This window comes from Epinephelus lanceolatus, chromosome 1, assembly GCF_041903045.1.
Source record: "Epinephelus lanceolatus isolate andai-2023 chromosome 1, ASM4190304v1, whole genome shotgun sequence".
In the NCBI taxonomy this organism is placed as follows: domain Eukaryota; kingdom Metazoa; phylum Chordata; class Actinopteri; order Perciformes; family Serranidae; genus Epinephelus; species Epinephelus lanceolatus.
Window position 1 is genome coordinate 12,075,560 of NC_135734.1, and position 14,194 is coordinate 12,089,753.

A 14,194-nucleotide genomic window follows, 5' to 3' on the forward strand; every position below is an offset into this window, starting at 1 on the left:
TGCCCTTGGCTGAAACATTCCTCTTCAGTACTGTATGTAATTCCACAAAAGCCAAGGGGATCAAAGGTGAGCCCATTTCCATACATGGACCTGCCCAAACATGCAGGCAAACACAGGTAGAGTGGTGCTTCACCTCTGCAGCGAAACATCTTCACAGCAATCAGCTGCAGGTGTATTTTACACCATTTACACACCACCATATTATTACACTATCTACAAAAAGGGCCAAAGCATGAGATACAAATTCTTTAAGTTTGTCTGAAAAGCAAACAGTTGATATGGCCAACCCTGAGGTGTTGGTGAGAGGGTGTGACAATGGCAACACTGAGTCCTGAGTATGTTATGTGCATCTGTCACTGTGGCTGTTGCATAATTAGTGATGGGTGTGTTGGAGAACACACTGACTAAGGCAAAAGCAGATCCAGTTTGCCCTGACAGGCTGAGACACAAACCGAAGGAAGCAAACAACAGCTGATCTCTGCAGCCCAGCACAACTTTAGAAGACGTCAAACATGAAAATGAAGGCCGTGCTGTGCAGGCTATAAAGTGAGTGTCCAGGCAGCAGAGAGGGGGATACTAGAGGAGTCTAACTACCTGGCTGTAGCTCTGGTGTCAACACTGACTGGGCCAGTGGGCACAAAACGACGCAACAACTTGTTTTGCTTCTGCTCTATTCTCACAATATTATTCATCCCCCGGTAGAGGACGGCAGGCAAGCGTCCAAAGTCCATGCGCGTTATAAAATGATGGTCGATAAAATAAATTTCACTGCTGCTAAAGGCACAAAGAGAAAATCACAAAGCGCCGCAATCATTGATGAATTACGCGTAAAAAAAGAAAGATTTCGGAGACATTACCGACATTCAACAAATCATGTACATCCTGGTGTTATAACGACATGAGCAAACTAGCAGGGGGAAAAACATGAATGTTTCAACATACCCTCCTGTCAGACAGACATCCAGGGGAGGACCATGGATGGTGCGCACCGGGGGAGGTCAATCCTGCTCCTGCCGCCGCTTCGTGTTTATTCCCCGGCTACAGGGAAAGGGAGTGTGTCGGTGTTTTGCCGGTGAAAAGCCTAATGAGAGAGGGAGGAGGAGGAGAGAGAAAGAGGGAGGGACACTGTCAGATGCGGTGAGGGAGGAAGACACACACGCACACACACACACACGTACACAGTCCGTGTGTTCAAGGGGAATGTGCGAAGCCAAACATCGCTTGTGTCATTCCTGCAAAAATACCCCTCTCTGTCAACAAGTACTGAAATCTCCATAAACATGCGGAAATATTCCAGCGCGGTGACATAACCTCACATTGTTTCCACAGCAGCTGCATTCACCTACGTGTCAGTGATTTTGACAGGAACATGAATGAGGCAACGATATGAGAAATATACACAGTGAAAAAATATGTTTGGATTGTTCGTGAGCCACAGAAGTACGTTTCATTTTTAGGCACATCCCCTTCTCTTGCTTTTAATGAAATATTTAAAGCCCAGCTCGTACATCAGAGGAGTTGCTGTTATTTCTCGCAGTGTCGTCAGGATGGCACAATTCCTTTGATTTCATCACTTAGTCCACTGCTAACAACACACAGCCTTAACTCCCTCACCTTTGCATACAGAGATGATGGAATTTATTAGTACAAAGGGCAGCGCCCCGAGTCCCCACTGTTGTAAACAAAAATAATGACAAGTCGTCCGTGAAGAGCAGTGATGCGGAGGTAGGCCTATCAGTTCCCCATTGTGCCTGTAAAATCAACATGGTTTTATTTTGAAAGGCAAGCTGAGTTTGATATAATTAATCACTGATGAGGGGTTACTGTTGCGTATTGATGAATCACTGTCACTTCCTTACAAAAGCAGGGTTATAAAGCATACTGTGTTCAGAAGGATGGTATTAAGATTACAGCAATACAGTGAAAAGACCCATTTATTAAACATACAAGGTCACAAGCTCACTAGAGACTGGGGTTGGTTGGCACACTTTTCACTCTGCAGTATTTCTCTTGTAAAATTGCTGTTAGAATATTCTAACCAGCAGCAAATGAAAGGTTAAAAGGATACTTAACCCACAAAATGACCATGTGTGTATCAATTAGTCATGCTGTTGAATTCATGAAGAAAACTTGGGGTTTTTTTTGCCTCCACAGAGAATGGTGACCATATTTTTAGTAAAATCATACAATTTAAAACTCTCTTTGAAGTCAGACCCAAATACTAAGGTTCATGTTTGAGGCACCAGGTCTCTCTCCAAAGTCTTCAAAATCTGGTGCTTGGGCTGTGACTTGCAGCGTCAGAAACCAACGAAAAAGGCGTCCTCTAACGTCGGCATGATAATCGGTTGGTTGCCGTTATAGTTTAATGGTGCCACATCAGGGGGAAACATGGCAGGACAAGGACGAAAGTTGAGGCGATGAAAGTCTGACTGGGGCAGGCAGGCAGGATGGTGGAGGGGTCCAACAAACACAGACTTTCACTCAAGAAGGCGGTGTTTGTGTCCTGTAAGATTCTAAAGCCAAACCCTGTTCTTTTTTCCTAAACCCAACCATGTATGTTAGTTGCTGAAGGGAAAAAAACAATTTGCAGTGTTTATTTTGAAAGAGGCTGTATGTAATGTATGTCCCTTGAAAACGGAAGTGTATCCTGAAAGAAGACAATGCATGTAACAGGCAGAACTTGACATGGTGTACCAGAACGTCAACAACCAGCGCACCAGCGCACCCAGGGTACCTTGCTTGTCGTATGTGGACGTGGAAAGTCCATGACCAAACGTCAATATGTGACGACGTCGGAGTGAGAATGTGTTGGTTTGAGAAAATGCACGTGTTTGGGAGGTACTTAGCATACAACTTCATCAATGAGATTATGCCATAGGAGTTGTGCGGGAGTTTGTTAACGGATGTTTTGATATAGTTTGCTGCTGTTGAATATGGTTCCCAATCGATCGATAAATCAATATGCTCACCATTGTCCATAGGCATGCAAGAAAAACAAAGTTTTCTTGACAAATTGAAGGTAACACAGCATGACTCATTGATTTGCAAATGGTTATTTTGTAGGTGAAGTATTTCTTTAGGGTGTCAGCTATATAAAAAAAAAGTAAATAAATATGTTTTAATATAGAAAAATGTCCTTTAATATAAGGTGATTCAGCATTAAAGCCATGTTGTGTATTTGTGCCAATCAGCCCCAAAATAATAATACTTAACTAACCATATAAACATTTCCATGTCATTAAGCAGAAGTAACACATTTCCAATATCTCTGTCTAACACAGTTTACTAATACATCCACAGACCACTTTTTTACTTTTAATACTATAAAACTGAAATGTTACAGTCACCAAAAAAAGTTAGAGACTCTGAGATGTTTTAATGTAGTAGATGAGTGCAAATCAACAAAGCAAATATTCTGATGTAACATATTTGTTTCTGTGACCTTCAAAGGACCAGAAAGTAGCTAAGTGCCAACCAACCCTAGTCTCCTCTACTATCTATTCTATCTGTTTATATTTATTTATCTGTTTTTCTTTGGATCTAGCACCAAAGCTGGATTATCAACCAAATCACCAACACCATCACCAGCACTCAAGGGGCCCCAGAATCTCCAGGTTTAATGTATGTTAACTGTTTTTTGCCGATTGAAAATGCGAATGAAAAAGGAACCAATAAGGTATAATATCAAGTGACATCTCCACAGATTTAGCATTGCATTCCTATAACATTTTCAGATTTACAATGGACCGTTAAAAAGGCTCTGAAGCAGGTGAATCTGGCCATGTTTATACCTCTATAACTTCTGATCTATTATGAAAGGTAAAAAATGATAGGAAAAACATCATACAGTGTCCCAGTAAGGATCTTCCAGTGGTTCAGATTTATATATCACATCATCTGTTCAATTATAGCTGCATACCCAAGTGTTCAGCTGGGTTGAGATCTCTTGACTGTGAAAGCCTATATGATTCACTTCATCTTCATACTCATCAAACCACTCTGTGAACTCCTCTGCTCCGTATGGAAGCGTCTACATTGTTATGGTTCTGCACTCATTTATTCAGGTTTTTCCTTTCATTTCTCACCTGTCTGTGTATTTGTATTTTCTTCAGCAATGGATCTTTATGACTTTTTCTCCGTAAACTGCATAAATGAAATCACGATTGAGTCTAACTGTCTGCAAGACATAAAAGTGTCTTAGCCATTTAAAAAGGAGAAATACAGATTTCAAATCCCAACATGAAAACACACTGCGCTTTCTGCTTTATAGACTAGTTGTATTTGACTTTGAGTTTGATGGCTGTGTTAAAATAGCATTTCTGCCTCAAGGACATCAAAAGCTGTGTGTGTTTAAGTGGTTACATTCCAGTTTCGCTCTGGCTATTTGTTGAATAGAATCTGTATGCACAATGCACCATGCTTTTTAAGCCAACAAAAATGAAAAGACTTAAAGTATTTACCCATTGATCTACGCACTGAGGCTCATAATACACACAAGATTGTTAAAGTTGCAGATGGACAAATTAATTATGACTATTTCAATACCAGCCTGTTTCATAATAAAGCAAATCTAATATCTGCAGGTATAAAGAGATGATGTCCCGGCCTTGGAGCAAAGTGAGGCACACAAACATTTGTATGGAAGCCTATAGAGGACTTCAGTAAAATGCTCATGTAAACTGGAAAATAAAAACATATTTTCACAATAGCATTATAACTTTGCACATATGTATGTGTCAGTTGAGCAACAATTAAAATGAAAATGCATATTCACGTGCTTGTATGGGTGTTCAATGACCATATTAAAATGGAAATATAAAAGCTATTCAGCATTTAAATTTCAAATCTGTACCCTGTTGCACAGTGGATACTATTCAAATATACATATATTCAAATTTGAAAATGAAAAAGCAATACACACAACATAACCTGATTTTCCATTTTTGCAAGCTACATTAAAGTCAAAATGAAAATGAAGATGCAATTTTCCTACAATTTGAAAATCATAACTGCATTTGACTTTTCATTTTCAAGGACTTAGCCTGCTGCACAGTGGACAATATTCAGATATTTCAGATATTCTAATTTGAAAATCAAAATACAATATAAACAAAGTAGCCAAAACTTAAATTTGTGCAAGCGTTGTTTAGGTCACAGTTCAAATTGACATGCATTATCTTTTCAAATGACAAACATATGTGTAACTCATAGCACAATTCAAACAGGATTAAAAAGTCATTTGTCTCTCGCCACTGACTACAGTACATATTTTTTACCAAAATAAGGGGGACATAAGGGGAGGGATTTTGCCTCTCTGTACAGTTTATAATATGAGATATTACATTATTTGACTGCACGTTTCATTTTCATGTGTACATCTTGGCAAGTGCTGTGATTGTTACAACACTGAGCACACCTTCAAGCCAACACACTAAAACCATTAGAAACTGAGTTTCTGAGTGCAGTCAGATTATTCGAATTATATATTTTTAATTACACATGCATAACATAATTTAATGGTGAATGTTATTGTCCCCTTAATGGAAGATGGAATTAATTAGTTTTTATGACAGTTCAGTTTATATTTAGGAGCTCTAAACTGTTGTCCAGAGGGTAAGCTATCGGCATGTGGATTCTACCACTGGGTGACATCAAGCTGAAAAATTCTACACTTAGTGTCTTTAAAGTCTGATGTGTACAGGTACTGTAGTCTTTAAAGGGCCCCATAACACTCCCTGAAAATGTTGCATTTGCTGATGTTAACCTCTCACCTTTTCACCTGCATTAACTTCGCACTGCTGGGTGTGGTCACAGGAGTACACAGCACACTGCTGGGTGTGGTCTGACGTGAAACAGGCTTGAAATCAGAGATGGCAGTGAAATACAGCTTCTTCTTTTTTTCCCTTTTGGCTCCAGGCAAGCACCACTTGGCAGGACAGTGGAAGCACTGCGGACAAGAAAATCAGCTGAAACCACAAAAATCCTGGTTACACATCAGCTACCTTTAATCCATCTCCCTCCTGCACAGCTCCGGGGCATCTTGGGCCAGTGCACCCCTAAATTAGAGCTGATAGATAGTCATAGATAATCCATGAGAGATCCTACAAACAGCCTTTTAGATTCCTGCTGTTAGCTGCAGGTTGCTAATCAAAGACAGAATAAATACTCAAAGTGAAGCCGATGGTGCTTGTTGGGGATGTGCTGCCTCCGAATATGTTTTTAAATAGGACAGAACATCATAATTATTTCATTCACTGCTTTTCCCTTTTCACCTGCACAATTTTCTACCCCAGCACGCATTGCGTTTAAGGTAGGAAGCACAAGTAGGTAGTCCGCCACATGACACAACACAAAGTGACAGATGCTCGCATTCTTACTGATGGGTACTTCAGTCTGACTGAAAAGAGTGTCTAAAACAAACTGTCTGAACTTGAAATTAACTTTAAAGGGCCAGCAATTTAAAGGTGTATACATGACAGTGGGTTTTGGGTTGGCCACGTGAATGATTTTACTTTTCACAACAATCTTATGTATATGGAGTAAGGTGTGTTAGGATAGAAAAGGTTGCCAGATACTATAAAATTTCTGAAGGTTAGTATGCTTTAGCTGAGTTTGAGGTGTGCCACTATATCCTCCAGCCAGTATTATGAGATGGTGATACAGTTTGATGCAGCCATTTGAGGAGAATCAATCATAGGCTATAGCAGGCAGCGTATAGAGAAAGCCATAAGCGTAGGTGTGGTGCTGCCAAAGCACACTGGAACAACACTCGACCATTTTTTTTCTCCAAGTGAGGAAATAGAATATTCACAGCCACTAAAGCGTATGCCATGTAAAAGAGCCTGTAGAGTGCTGCAGGGATGATGTGTTTTTGGCAGGCCGACGTGGAAGTTAACATCGCCCTGGCTTCCCTGTTAAAAGCCAAATGGTATTTCCCATTGAATTTTGGCTAAAGCTATTGCATAAAGATAAGTTCTATTGCAAACAACCGTTAATGATACCTAGATGTTTTGTTCAGCAAGACAATCTTCACAGATGGACACCAATTTCATGATTTTTGAAGTGTAAATGCAATCGCCAGAACTAAAATGCTAATGTTAGGCTATAAACAAACTCCACTACAGTCAAGTGACTTAGGCTGTAAAGCTCTGTACAGCATGATGACGTTCTGTAGTCTCATTTAGCCACTTGCTAGCAACCTCCTTTTTTCAAGACACCTGAAAGATTTAAAATTAACGATGGGGGTATTTACTGTTGTACTTTATGTCATAGAGCAAAATATGAAAGTCGCAGAGGCTTGTGTTAAACCACAGACCTTATTTCAGGCATCTACTCAAAAACCCATTGAAAAAGACCCATTGACTTGAAACAAGGAAACCGGGAGGGCTAAAATACTAAGTCATTTTCAGGTTTTAAGACTCATTCCTGCGGCACTCTATAAAAGCAAATGGAACAGTCAAAGTTGTATCATTGGCATTTAAGCTGTGTTGATTGAATTATAAAGTCAATATGCATCAAGCAGCATGCAAGAAAACAGTCCACCTAGCACAGTCTATAGCTAGCTAACTGTTAGCTACCTAACTATATAAATATGCATCACTATTCTGATGGTTTCTTTATTTGTGAAGCATTTGCAAAGAATCATTACAAAGCAAGCGTTTTAACTTACCCAGCTTGTGCTGCATCCACAGTGCCTGCAGGAGATAAAAGCTTAGCTGCAGTTTCATAGTCTAGGCTAATAGATGAGCTTGACCTCTGCCTGCACTTCAGCTTCACCTTAGAATGGCTGGATGTATAATGAGACCTGGACACAGCACTGAAGGCAGGGCCTCATGTAAAGTTGCTCAGGGGTGTGTAAGGCCAAAATGGTTCAACTGCTGCATATAAAATTACCAGGATCATCGGCACTGCAGCAGCTACTTTCCACCGGCGGAGCCAGCTACTTTCAGTTTAGCACTCCATTGACTTGAATGGGGATAAAATGATTTAATTGTGTGGCTCTTCTAGACTTTCCAAATGTTATTGGATTAAATCCCGATAGTGGAACGACTCATTTTGCGAGGGTTGTGATGCTCAAAAAAATGTATCCACTGGTTTACAGACATCTGTAAAATGTACCTCTTTGAGAAAAAGCATTTTGGCATCACATGATGGTGTAATTACACTGTTTGGCCACTATGAAAACTGACCTCAAAGCTCAGTGCACTTCCTGGAGGCTTGATGTGCACATGCGTACATGTTATATGTACGCTCCCGTACTTTAAAAATTAACACTACACCCACAAGTAGGCTATAATATGGTTAGCTGTGATCTCGAAAACTAAATAGTACTACATAACATACCAAGGCATGCTTATCAGTTTTATTTTAAATGCTATAAAAGTTATTTGAATGAAATGAAAAATTTTTAAAAATTTAAAAATTTGTTTTTTCTGTAACTTTACGATATTACTCTGTTTAAAAACAAAGTGGCATTCATTTCGGGACTTGCCAGTCAGCAGCCTAGCTAGTTAACAAGTTAGCAGCTTTGCTAAAGCTAAGGCTTCAAAGCTAAAGAGGGTTAGCTACTGGGCTGTGTTTATCTACAGCAGGAGACTTTTGTTAGCTACCAGGACCTCACTGGCTAAATTTGATAGCAGTTATGGAGTTCTCTAGCAGGGAGGGCAGGGGCCATGTGATTGGCTGAAAGGTGAGAGGGTGGTCAGAGCCCTTGAGGGTGGTGACAACACAACTGTGATATTGCAACACAGCTGCTTTGTCAATGGCCATACGCTTCAAACTATGATGCTCTAGGTATCCTTAAAGGCACAGGGACGAATGTCAGTCTCTGCTCATCACATGCTACAGTGTCTTTTCATCATTCACAGGAAATGTAGGTTTTGGCAACTACATTAGGATTAGACTACAAAGATGCTTTGGTTTAGAAAAAGAGACCATGGTTTGGGTAAAAATAGGCCAAGTACATTGGCCAAGCTGCTGTATTTGACGCCCTGGGGATTAGGGCCAGTATTATGAAATAAAATTTGACAGAATTAAAAAAAAGAAAATTGGCTGTCTTTTTTATCTGTTTAATATCGAGCACTTTGGGTTTCCAAACACCTCTGGGGCCTAGTGAAGCCACCTGGCATCTCTCCTGTCTGTTTTTATCATGCTATTCGATGAAGCCAAAACAAAATAAAAAAAGAAACGGATAAGCTTTCAAACTTTGCTGTCTCATGAAGTCACCACTTTTCTTTCTCCACTAGAGCAAATTTTATCAGGTGTCCACACAGACCTGGAATCAAATCTGGGTCCTTCCTGCTGGGCATCTACCTACTGAGCCACCAGAATAGCATCATCTCCACAGCATATTAACTCCACTTGAACACTACCTATTTAGTTATGCAGAGTACCCATAAAAGAGCTATGCTTTGCACAGCACCTGGGAAATAATCCAATTTTTTTCTATTCTTCTTGCTGCTAACAGTTAGCACTTAGGTCACGTGTTTATGTAAAACAGTCACATCCTATACAAAAGTTCCTCTCTGTGTGACAGAGTCTGGAGTGAAATGATAAAGTGGGCCCGTCCAAGTGATTTACAGTGTTTTTGAAAAGACTCAGAGGAGAGCTGGGGCATCCTGTCTCTTCACTGTCTTATCCCCCTCTGTGCTATCTGTTGGCCAGGACACGGCTATTTCCTTCTCTTCATTTGTTCCACCATCACATGACCTTTCCTGTGGCTGTGGAAGGTGCTGTGGCTAAAACACAAACTTAAAAGGTCACATTTCAAGTGTAGTCTCTGTCAGATGAAAATGAAGGACAAACAAATCGTTAATGGGTCTAAGTGTAAATTAATTGTTTTCATTTGTCAATAATTATGTGGTGGATGCTTTTATGCTTGTAGGAGGTGTGAAGGGTTTCAGATGTCCAACACAAGAGGGTGACACCCATTCTTTGACAAAATGATTGATGGTAACATTAAAACAAATGAAATTTATTTGTCCTTCAGAGGAAGACCTTGACTGATAAGACTCATAACACTACTAGAGTAGATCCATTGTATTTCATAGATAATAAAACACGACCTTAAAGACATTTTTAAAGAGAACATTTTGAAATTCAGTCTTTTTTTCTTTTTCTTTTTTAAAGGAAATTAACATTTAACCTTGGCATGGCTTGTCTAACCACTGGAGTGTTTAAGTTTTCCATCTTTCCTCAGTTAACAAGACAATGCTATGATGCCCAAGTGTTGATTTATTTTTGGGGCTTAACTTTCTAGCCTCACCCTACATGTATTTGTGCAGCATCAGGGGTCAGAGGGGAACATGCCTGTCACGCTCCACCATGCATGTGTGCCTGGACAGGTTCGATGATTGCAGACAGCAGCACAGTTCCCTCGCAGCTGCACGGGAAACCAACCGTGGCATCCTGAACCCTGTGACCCCCCGCCCACATGTGTTCATCATAACAATAATAACAACAGCTTACTGAAACTGACTCTAACGACATCTTCATTATGAGGTACTGAAAAAAGGATGTTCACAATATGTCAGGCTTATTAGAGGGAGAGGATGGTGAGAAATAAAACAGACAAACCTGAAAACCTGAGTCTGAAAAACTGAATAATTTACTGTACTCTTTGAGGGAATTTACATGTAAACCCAATGGCAATTGTATTGGTACAATGAACAATTTCCTTTAAAACCAGAGTTATTATAATTTTGTATTGTATATTTTTGTATAATTTTTGTATTTTTTAAATTCATTTATTATTTTTTCTTTTTAATTCACTTTAGTTTCAGTTAGTTTCCAGAGTGGGTTTACACATTTAAGTCTAACTTTTATTGGGTATTTCTCAGGGGCAAGTTCAGAGTAGGTATTACAGTAATGTAGACATGCCAGTCTCAATAAACATATGCACCAATGCCTCCTTATGCCTGTCATGTTGACAAATTTGACCAAACTGACATGAAACTAAAAACATTTCCTGTACATTTTTTTATTTTAATCATGTTAGTTTGTATATGTTTGATATTGTTTTATTTGGTTTTCATTTTTTTCTTCAGTCTGGTTTTTATTTTAGTTAACTAAAATATTTTTTCACACCTAGTTTTAGTTTTTAGTTTGGTTTTAGTCAACTGTAATAAATATTTACAGATAAATTTTATGCTTTAACAATTCTTTGGTTAACGAATGGTTAGGGTTTTACACAAAGAACACGCAGTTATGGTTAGGAAAGATCATGTCTTGGCTTAAAATACCTGGTTTTGGTGGCACAATTGGATGTCTTGGTAAAAAATTATCACTTTTTGTGGCACTATTTCCACCGCTAGAAACAATGCGATTACTCGCTAATTCACAACAGATTTTGTTATCTGTTGGTTTTGAACAGTTCCCAGTTCAAAACCAGGGTGGGGGGGCCCTTCTGTGCGGAGTATGCATGTTCTCCCCGTGTCATGGCTTTTCTCTGGGTTCTCCAGCTTCCTTGCACATTCCAAAGACACATTCCAAAATTGCCCGTAGGTGTGACTGTGAGTGTGAGTGGTTGTCTGTCTGTCTCTGGACAGGTCGCATCTCGTCCAATGTCAGCCGGGATAGGCTCCAGCACCCCTGCGACCCCTAACAGGAGAGCGGTAACGGAAAATGAATGAATGAATGATATGATATGTATGAAATGTGCAAATATAACGTCTTTGTGGTTTGTAGAAAGGTACAATACATAATACGTACAAAACATTTTCTTCTGGAAAATCTGAGACCAATAAACCAGCATCTGAAATTGGAAACTATATAAATCTGTTGTTACACAATCCCGCATTTCAAATTTCAAAGAAATTCTACTTGTATATATCATACATTGCAGTTTATCATTGTAGTAATTTCAAAAATATATGTATTTGATATGAAACCAAGAACAATAATGTGAATGGACAATAAAGTGTAGTTTATGATGAGAAGCTGTTTATATCCATGGGTAACTCCTAACTGTTCCACTTGTGTACTGTCGACCCTCTGTGTGCTGGGTGGCTGATAGATGAAAATAAGCGGTCTGATGATTCATGTATTGGCAAAAACCTCAAATTCAGCTCATACCCAAACACTGCAAAGACACACATACACACACACACACACTGAAAATAATCATGGTCAAATTTCTGCTGTACCAAAGCATAAATGAACTGCATGTCCCTTTCAGTGCTATTGCTCTCTGAGTGTGTGCTCCCACAGAGACGGACTCATATTAAGAACTCAGTGGTAATGTTGTATGTAATAAATGTCATAATTATCCTCCGATTTCAAGTTTGTAGCTTTCTCATTTGAATTTTAGTGAGACACAGACTGGTTTAATACATCTGAATTGAGGGGGGAAGGCATTTCATTATCTGAAAACCAATTTTATTCCATTCTTTTCATGATGAGATTCTCTCAGTAGCATTGCTGGTACAAGTTTCAGCTTCATTCACTATTTGCACCATCCACAACAGTTTCTGCTGACAATATGATAATTTCAGTGTTATGTTAATTCTTTTTTGGACTGTTAAAAGACTGTAACATTGTTGGACTTATAATGGGTAATAGAGCTGGGCGATACATTGATATTGTATCGTTATTGTGATATGAGACCAGATATTATCTTAGATTTTGGATATTGTAATATCATAAGTGTTGTCTTTTCCCAGATTTAAAGGCTGCATTACAGTAAAGTGACGTCATTTTTTAAACTTTTCTGAACCAGGCTGTTCTAGTTGTTCTATTATATGCCTTTACACTGAGTCATTATGTCCACATAACTGATTATTATTATGGGATGAAAAATTTGTGTAAGTATTTTGTGAAAGCACCAATAGTCAACCCTACGATATTGTCACTATATAGATATCGAGGTATTTGGTCAAAAATATTGTGATATTTGATTTTTGCCTTATCTCCCAGCCCTAATGGAGAGATTTTAAAAAAAAATGGTCAAAATGGATGCAGCAGAACCAAAGATACTGTCTTTTTCATTTCACACATCCTTTTTGCCTACAATACCCACAATGCAACTCAACCACTGACAGTTCGGTCGGAGATTCATGTTACTTATGCTAGTAGTGGCTAATGTAACTTCAAGCCTCTAGCCTCAGTTGGAGCTGAGGAGCAGGCTACAGAGGTCATGTTGACTCGTGTCTTCCTAACTCTAATTTTTTTTTTTTTTTTTTTCAAACCTGTAGTCTTTAGCTCTACTCACTCAAGTGACATAATCTGAGGCACAGAACAAGCCAAAAACATCGAACATTTTTACACCGTATAAAGTTGTTCTGACAAACTTGTTAGCAATTAATGCACAGTTCAAACATCCAGCAGTAGGGAGCAATATTATTATTAGCAATATTGAATCAACATGATTCAAGCATGAATCATGTTGTGTTTTCATCAGTGACAATGGTAGCCAGAGCTGATAAATACTCATGACTACTGCAGAGTCATTTGACCCGGTGTGAATGCAGATTGAAACCTTTTCCATTACCATTTCCATCCAGATTTTAGCAAGTGTTGGCAGGTTTTTTGTGCAGTGGAAAAGTGGCTTAAGTGTCTTTCAGCTATTCAGTTCTGGGTAAGTAGTAGGAATTCAGCAATATGTCACTATAAACAGCTGCCCTCTGTGGATGGAAACAAGGTTTAGAGGAGGACAGTGGTATTTAAAGGCCCGAAAATAAGAAAAAACAAAAGTAAGTTAAAACACTCTGTGGAGCTAAGGGGGACTGCAAAGTTGGGTGATAACTCTCTGTGGGTTCATCACTATTAACAACCCTTCTTACACCCACACTTAGACTTTTACCTTTTTTTACTACTGGCCTGTGAGAATGGTTATATAATGTTATCTGTGGCTCTTTGTCTATATTGAGAAATTAATTCTGAAGAAGTCATCAGGGTCAGCCTGAGCATACAACTGCTCACAACAAGGTGCTGTGGAGTATCTTGAGTAACCAGGTCATGATTTGGTGAACTGTCCCTATAGGAGCCTCATCAAGTCAATTACATTTTGTCCCAGATAGATAGATGGTTTTACATATAAGTTGAATTTGATCTCAGACTAGCCCTATGTTTGTATCTGTCTTGTCTGCAAGCATGAATCAAAGAACAGCTTTTGTTTACATCTGTGTCGGTGTCGTAAAAGGTTTCCACACCATTGCACAATACCATAAGAGATAAATGGGGTGCAGCAGAGAATCTA

The 14,194-nt window shown here is 39.1% G+C and overlaps 1 protein-coding gene across 5 annotated transcripts in view; it reads right to left on the minus strand.

Annotated features, from left to right (window-relative positions):
• The window catches only part of LOC117256207 (band 4.1-like protein 1), a 109,009-nt gene extending 107,930 nt beyond the window's left edge, over positions 1–1,079 (minus strand). For all 5 annotated transcript variants that reach the window (XM_078174758.1, XM_033625478.2, XM_033625479.2 and 2 more), the window contains exon 1: positions 943–1,079. The gene's annotated coding sequence lies outside the window, so the exon portion shown is untranslated. The remainder of the gene's footprint in view (positions 1–942) is intronic.
• Between the last annotated feature and the right edge of the window lie 13,115 nt (positions 1,080–14,194).